This window comes from Capricornis sumatraensis, chromosome 17 (genome assembly GCF_032405125.1).
Source record: "Capricornis sumatraensis isolate serow.1 chromosome 17, serow.2, whole genome shotgun sequence".
In the NCBI taxonomy this organism is placed as follows: Eukaryota; Metazoa; Chordata; class Mammalia; order Artiodactyla; family Bovidae; genus Capricornis; species Capricornis sumatraensis.
Genome location: NC_091085.1, coordinates 56,195,632 through 56,203,491, shown reverse-complemented (window position 1 = coordinate 56,203,491; position 7,860 = coordinate 56,195,632). Strand labels below are relative to the sequence as shown.

The window sequence follows — 7,860 nt, the reverse complement described above, 5'->3', positions numbered from 1 at the left end:
TGTGGAGCAAGGGCTCTAGGCATATAGGGCTTCAGTAGTTTTGGTGCGTAGGCTCAGTAGTGGTGGCCCACGGGCTTAGTTGGTCTGAGGCATGCAAGATCTTTCTGGACCAGGGATCAAACCTGTGTCCCGTGCATTGGCAGGTGGATTCTTTAGCACTGGACCACTAGGCAAGCCCACCACCCATGATGATGAACATTAAGGAAACACCTAATGAACTTCATGGATGTTTTAATTGGCTGCTGTGTTGGTGGGAGAGCCCCCTGAATCATGACTGAACCTCCTTTTCTTAAAGGATGCTGAAGGGTTAAAGTGAGCATACTAAGATCAGTCAGAGGCTTTGACTCTCTGGGGAAGTGTCTGGAAGCAAACACTTCTGCATGAAGCCAGACGGATGTTAAACATCTCATTTCACCGTGTGCTGAAGATAAAGTGAACAGCAAAACAAAAAATACAAAGCAAAATGAAATGGGAACCATTTAGAGGGGGGATTTCTCTGTAAAGAAGGCATCCCTTGAGGGTGAATCAATACAGGCTACTCATCTCCTGCATTGTACATGGGTTCATTAAAAAATCAGTGGCCTCACCAATCAATAAAGCTTCAGGGACCCAGGCCTGTCTGACAACCCAGAGGGTGCAAATTGCACAAAAGTAGATGGCTACTCTCCAGGAAGAAGGAGTTTTCTCAAGTCAAATCAATAGACCCACATCTCCAGGCTGCATAAGCCGGGGAACATTAATGGAGTTGTTTCCAAAAACCAAGGCTAATAAGCTCTGCTGTTATTTGATTTAACTTCAAAGATCCTGGTGTAGCCTTACCTGAGGAGAGCAAAATTAAGTAGGGAAGAAAAGCGTTTTCCACCTGCATCCCAGGGAAGGCCATGTACCAACAGAAATCAAATGACTTCACATAGACACACCACCTTTGTAGAATGCATGTTTCAGGGATCGACTTGCAGATGTAAACTGAAAGCTTTGCCTCAGGGTGGAGTGTAGCCTGCAGCTTCCAGACATGGTCTTCCTAAGCCCTAGGTAAATACACCAGCTAGAATCCTTGTTATAAGTCTTGCTGCCGCTGCTGCTGCTGCTGCTGCTGCTAAGTTGCTTCAGTCATGTCCCTCTATTTGCAACCCTATGGACCATAACCCACCAGGCTTCTCTGTCCATGGGGATTCTCCAGACAATAATACAGGAGGGGGTTGCCATGCCCTCCTCCTGGGGATCTTCCCAACCCAGGGACTGAACCCACATCTCTTACGTCTCCTGCATTGACAGGCAGGTTGTTTACCACTGGTGCCACTTGGGAAGCCCTCTAAGCCTTGAGATCTTAATTCAGGATTTCTCAGCCCTGCCATTTGCAGTCTGACAATCCTTTATTGTAAGGGTTTATCCTATCCATTGTACAGTGGGTTTTTTTTTTTTTTTTGGCTGCACTGGGTATTAGTTGTGGCACACACGATCTTTAGTTGCAGCATTTGGGATCTAGTTCCCTGACCAGGGATCGAACCTGAGTCCCCTGCATTGGGAGCACAGAGTCTTAGCCACTGGACCACCAGGGAAGTCCCTGTGCAGTGTTTATCAGCATCTTTAGCCTCTTCCCCACTAGACGCCAATGGCAACCCCTCGCCTGAGTTGTAACGAGCAAAACATGCCTCCAGATCTTGCTAAATGTCCCCTGGAAAGTCCTTTACCCTCAGGTGAAATTGTTCCTGGTTAAGAACTGAATTTTACTTGTAGAAAAAAAATTGTGGAAAAAAAGATATCTTGAACCTTATAAACTAATATTTAGGAGGTTAGGGCCTTTGGGATGATAGGAACCAGAGAAGAAACTCTGATTAGACACTTTCTTTTTTAAAATAATTATTTATTTGGCCATGCCAGGTCTTGATTACAGCACACAGGATCTTCAAACTTCATTGCAGCATGCAGGATCTTTATTTAGTTGCGGCATGTGGGATCTAGTTTCCTGACCAGGGATTGAACCCAGGCCTTCTGCACGGAGAATGTGGAGTCTTAGATGCTGGGCCACCAGGAAAGTCCCTGGATACTTTATTTTGTTTCTTGTTTCTATGTACCAGTTTTATTTCTCCAGATAAGCTTCTTCACAAAATAGAGACCATGACCATGAGTAGACTGAAGCTCATATCTGTGCAACTCTGTAATAAGGAAGGAAAAGAATCTTTTGCAACCAAGTTCAATCCAAAAGCACCAGGAAGGATTCTGTTCCAGCTTAAGTAACAAATCTGCAAGTCACTCTGGAGCTGTCTGTGTTCAGGGGGAGTTGACAGACTCCAGTTGGCTCATATCTTCTCCTGTTGGGCAGGGGTTTCCTGCTAAGGAGAAGAAAAGAAACTTATTCATTCATCCATCCACCCATCCATCAATCATGTACTTTGTACTATTCACTGTCTTGAGTGTTGAGGATATAAAGATAAATAGCTCACCTGTGTCCTGCCTCAGAAAGGTTTTCAGTGCAGTTTATTAGATTTGCAGCTAAACTGGGATAATATCCTACGTCATTTCAGCAGATAGTGATAAGAAACTCTATTTTAGTGATTTGGGAAATGATTGAAAAGGGTCTGGAAGTAGATATGGGACTTATGAGGGAGCAGACAGAATTTGATTAGGAAGACAATGAGAAATAAGGCATTCTCACAGTTGAAAAAGCCTTGGCCATTTTCTTCCCCACAATTTTAAACTTTATTTTGTATTGGGGTATAGCTGATTAACAATGTTGTGATAATTTCAGGTGAACGATGAAGCCATTTGTATGCATGGATCCATTCTCCCTCAAACCCCTCTTCTCTCCAGTCTGCCACATAACATTGAGCAGAGTTCCCTGTGCTGTACAGTAGGTCCTTTTTGGTTATTGCTTTGGCCAGTTTTTAAATAAAATTCCCCAAATGCTTGGGAAAATAGAAGAGGTAGCAATTGTCTCAAAGCTCACCTTGTAGGGGAAGTGTCAGTGATGATACTGGTGGATAAGTGTCACCCCAGAATCCTGCTTATGCCCCTCCCTCGGATAAATACTGATAACTGTTATCTCCGTGTCAGGAGGAAGCAGCAAAGAGGAAACAACAAAAACTTCGAGAACCACCGAGATCCAAGCTGGAAGAGTATTTGACATCCAGTGAACCTTGAGCCTCATTATAGTCTTGGTATGGTACACCAGGGCTTTCCTGGTGGCTCAGATTTAAGGATCTGCCTGCAATGTGGGTTCGACCTGGGTTCGATCCTTGGGTCGGGAAGATCCCCTGGAAAAGGGAATGGCAACCTACTCCAATATTCTTGCCTGGAGAATTCCAAGGACAGAAGAGCCTGGAAGGCTACAATCCATGGGGTCGCAAAGAGCTGGACAGGACTGAGCAACTAACACTTTCACAGTACATTAGCTGAATGACATAACCAACCGGCACCGTGACAGTTGACAGTTACCATGACAACAACCAGAAAAGCCCAAACAAGGGCTGAAAAGGACAGTTGCATCCATTCTGGGTCCAAACCATGCCCTTGTTCTTGGATAACTCATGAATATTCCTGTCACCCTCGCAAATCCCTCCATTTTACCTCAGCCTTCCTGTATATGTGATCTCTTCACTCAAATTGGGTTGAGAAGTTATTTGCAAGCTAGTTTCCTGCTTTTCCATTCTTTAGCCATTGAATAAATCTTGTGCTGTTCCAGTCTCAGCATTGGTTTCATTATTTCGAATCTGATTGGAAAAAGAACCTCCCTGGCTGAGACGGGGTCTTGGCTCAGGCTAGGACTCCGGCTCAAGTCTGGTCAACCAGTTCAGTAACAGAATTATGAAGATCGTGTAAGCCGAGCAAATGAGTTTGGGGTTTATTCTAGTCAGAGAAGGGTCACTGGACAATGGCCACTGTGTGAGAATTCTTTTAAATTATCTTTGAACATAATGAAATTAACAACAATACAAGCGGTCCATAGGATAGAGGAAAAGTTATTTCTAAAGTTCACTTCCAAAGATCCAAACAATATACTGAAATCCTTGTTTCCTTTATAGCATTAACCATGGGCTGGACTTTTTCTTTCACTTGTTATTTGCTTGGTTCTGTCTTTTGTCCACAATAGAACATGATCCCCGTGGGTTCTCACAAGTCTCCGGAGTTGGCTTCTGTATCTACATCCCGCACAGCATCTGGTATCTACAGGGTGTTCAGTAAATATTCCCTGAGTTTGTCCATTCATCCATCTATTATTCATTTATTCAATCATTATTCAGTCATGCATATACCCAGTCATCTGTTCAGTGCAGCACTTAATGAATGCCTGTTCCAGCTGGTTTATCAAAAAAGAGCATTCTTGGTTGATATGTAGGTATTTGGAAGGAGATAATGTCCAGATTGAATAAACAAAAACCTATAGATGTTTGCATTGCTGCTTCTGTGTCACTGTTTAGATTGTGCAAGGGGTACTTTATACATAGGGCATCTTCTCTAATGGAGAATTTTTCTTTTTGATGAACAACCCAAAGCAAGATCTTTCTCAAGTGTATGCTGGTGGATGGGTAGAGAAGCCTGGAATGTAACAGTTCATAGCTTGTATGGAGAGTTTGTTCTCAAAATCATGACTGTCGAGGACAGAGGTATTGAAATACCCATGATGGTGGGAATATATAATGAAGCAACTGCTTTAGAAAACAGCTTGGCAGTTTCTCAAAATATTAAACATGGAGTTCTCATAGATCCAGAATTCTCACTCCTAGGTATATGCCCAAGAGAAATAAAAATACATGTCTACGTGAAAACTTGTACATGAATCTTCATAGGAACATTACTTGTAATATCAAAACACCCTCAAACATCCATTCTCTGGTAATTGGATAAACACATGTGGGCTATCCTTACAATGGAACATTATTTAGCCATTAAAAGGAATGACAAGCTGGTTACCACATGGATGAGACTGGAAAGCATGCTGAGTGCAAGAAGTCAGTCATGAAAAGCCATACATTGTATAACTGTGTTCACGTGAAAGGTCTGGAACAGGAAAGTCCATGGAAACAAACTAGACTTGGGGTTGCCAGAAGCTGTTAGGCAGGGAGTAAGGGATGAGACTATGGTTTTTCCAGTGGTCATGTATGGATGTGAGTTGGACTGTGAAGAAAGCTGAGCACCAAAGAATTGATGCTTTTGAATTGTGGTGTTGGAGAAGACTCTTGAGAGTCCCTTGGACTGCAAGGAGATCAAACCAGTCCATTCTTAAGGAGGTCAGCCCTGGGATTTCTTTGGAAGGAATGATGCTGAAGCTGAAACTCCAGTACTTTGGACACCTCATGCGAAGAGTTGACTCATTGGAAAAGACTGTGATGCTGGGAGGGATTGGGGGCAGGAGGAGAAGGGGATGACAGAGGATGAGATGGCTGGATGGCATCACTGACTCAATGGACGTGAGTCTGAGTGAACTCCGGGAGTTGGTGATGGATAGGGAGGCCTGGCGTGCTGCAATTCATGGGATCACAAAGAGTTGGACACGACTGAGCGACTGAACTGAACTGAACTGAACTGAAGGGATGAGGAGTGACTGCTAATGAGAAGGAGATTTCCTTTGGGGATGATGAAAAAATCCTAAAATTAATAGTAGGGTTACAATACCACATACCTGTGTATCTAAATAAAACGCTAACTTAAACAGTTTAAAAGCTGAGTTTTATGATATGATCTCTGGATTTTTATCTTAAAAAAAAAAATTAGGGCTTCCCTGGTGGCTCGGTGGTAAAGGATCTGCCTGCCAATGCAGGGAACATGGGTTCCATCCCTGATCCAGGAAGATCCCACGTGCCTCGGAGCAACTGCTCCTGTGTGCCGCAACTATTGAGCCTGTGCACGAGACCCTGGGAGCTGTAACGACTGAACCCACCTGCCGCAACTCCTGAAGCCCTGTGTGTTCTAGAGCCCACCTCTGCAACAGAAGCCACCTCAATGTGAAGCCTGCTCACCACATCTGGAGAGCAGACCCGGCTCACCAGGACTGAGGAGCCTCAGGGAATTCAGAATGGAGACCAGCAGGATACTGGCCCCAGACAGCTGAGGAGAATATCAAAAGAATGAATTCAGTGAGCCTAGACTCTTGCATCTTCCCAGAGCTAACTTCCTTAACTTGGGATATCTGATTTTCCTTTAATTAGCAACAATCTTTTGACGTTCAGACTACCTGCCCTTTGTGGCAAAAGTTCTATATAACTTGGCTCCTCCCCTCACCTCCTCGGAGTAGTTCTCTCAGGGTTATTTGAGATGCTTCCCGGGCTTGAAGTCCTAAAAAAATTCCTGCCGAATAAAACATAACTCTCCCCTTTTCGGTTGAGAATATTTTTTAAGTCCAGACACGTCATGAAATACCATTCATGTCCAGGAGCACTGAGAATTTATGGGTAAATTAGCTTTTTGTAATTTGAATTATATTATGGCCATACAAGATGAAATGGTGATGTTTGTTCTGTTTTACTACTGTAAGCTGAGGTTTTTCATGAAGCAATAAATTGGTATCATTTCACCAAGGCAGTAGGGGTGGAGGGTGGGGTAGGGGTTAAGAGTTATTTCTATTGGTGCGCTCACTGCTTGCACACAGAATTTCTCGGACAGCTCAGAAAAGGTCCCTTAGAGGCAAGGATTTGATTTCTTTGTATACATGGTGGGAAGAACACAGACTCCATCTATGGTAAGATTATAATGCTGAAGGCATTGCGAGTGCATCAAGAACTTCCCTTTGAAAATACTAGGGCTTGGCTGGACTCTTGAATTTCTGAGTCTTCTGAGAAATACCCCCAAGATTCGGAGTTTGTCAGCGGGCACCCCATCTGTGTCTGCCGGGTCCTGCCAGCTTGGGTCTTTCCTAGTCCCTCTTTTTGACTCTCCGTTTGTGGAATAGGTGGTTGAGAGGTCACATTTTTTAAAATTAATTTATTTACATTTGTATTCACTTATTTCCCTTTCCCTGGAATCATAGGAGCAAACTGTCCATTACTGATGAAAAAAATAAGCACCCTAAAAGCTGAGAATACTGTTTTATTCAGTGGACTTTCTGAGGACTTCAAGGCTTTGTGGCTGCTTCTGAAGTAGCTCTTAGGGACTGCTGTTAAGAAGTAAGAGAGGAGCCAGGGTGTACAGTAAGATCCGCTACATGCAAAGTTCGAGTTGTGAACTTTCAAAGACAAGGACGGGCTCTTTCACGTCCAATCATGTCAGTTAGTTCGTGTCTGGCGTGCATCGCCCTGCGTGCCTCCTGTCCATGTGCCTGTGCTTCCATGTGCTTTACTGAGCAGCGCTGTATCGGATACAGCAGTGCATATCTTTATTTCAAGCTCAGCATGTCCAGAAGCAAGCATAAATGCAGCTGATTCATGCTGATGGCAAAAAGCATCACAGTATTGCAAAGCAATTATCCTCCAATTAAAATAAATACATTAAAAAAAACCAACAGTGCGGTAGCTGGTACTGTATTTTCAAAATCCTGTACTGCAAGATTAAAAATGCTTCCTTTATTGTTTTCCATTTGCTTGTTTTTCATGTATTATTTGTGCAAAAAATGTTATAAACCTATTACAGTGCAGTACTCTCTAGCTGATCGTGTTAGTTGGGTACGTAGGCTAACTTGTTCATATGTATGGGACTTACAGTATAGGAGTTTTTGCAACAAAAATCAGGTAGATAGATTATTAAAAGATTACTGTTAATTAAAGGAAAAAACAAATAAGTTAATGAATGTAGTGCTTTTCTTTGAATGAGGAGATACGAGAAACTGGTCTCATTGAAATCATTCCTAGGATATGCACCTTGGCTATCTGGGGCCAGTATCCTGTTTTCTCCACCCTGAATCCCCTCAGAATACACAGGTCAGGGTGG

The 7,860-nt window shown here is 43.2% G+C and overlaps 1 non-coding gene across 1 annotated transcript; it reads right to left on the bottom strand.

The window, feature by feature from the left end:
- Nucleotides 1–1,486: 1,486 nt before the first annotated feature.
- On the bottom strand, nt 1,487–1,559 carry TRNAG-CCC (transfer RNA glycine (anticodon CCC)). The gene has a single exon. It is a non-coding gene; the product is annotated as a tRNA-Gly (tRNA).
- Between the last annotated feature and the right edge of the window lie 6,301 nt (nt 1,560–7,860).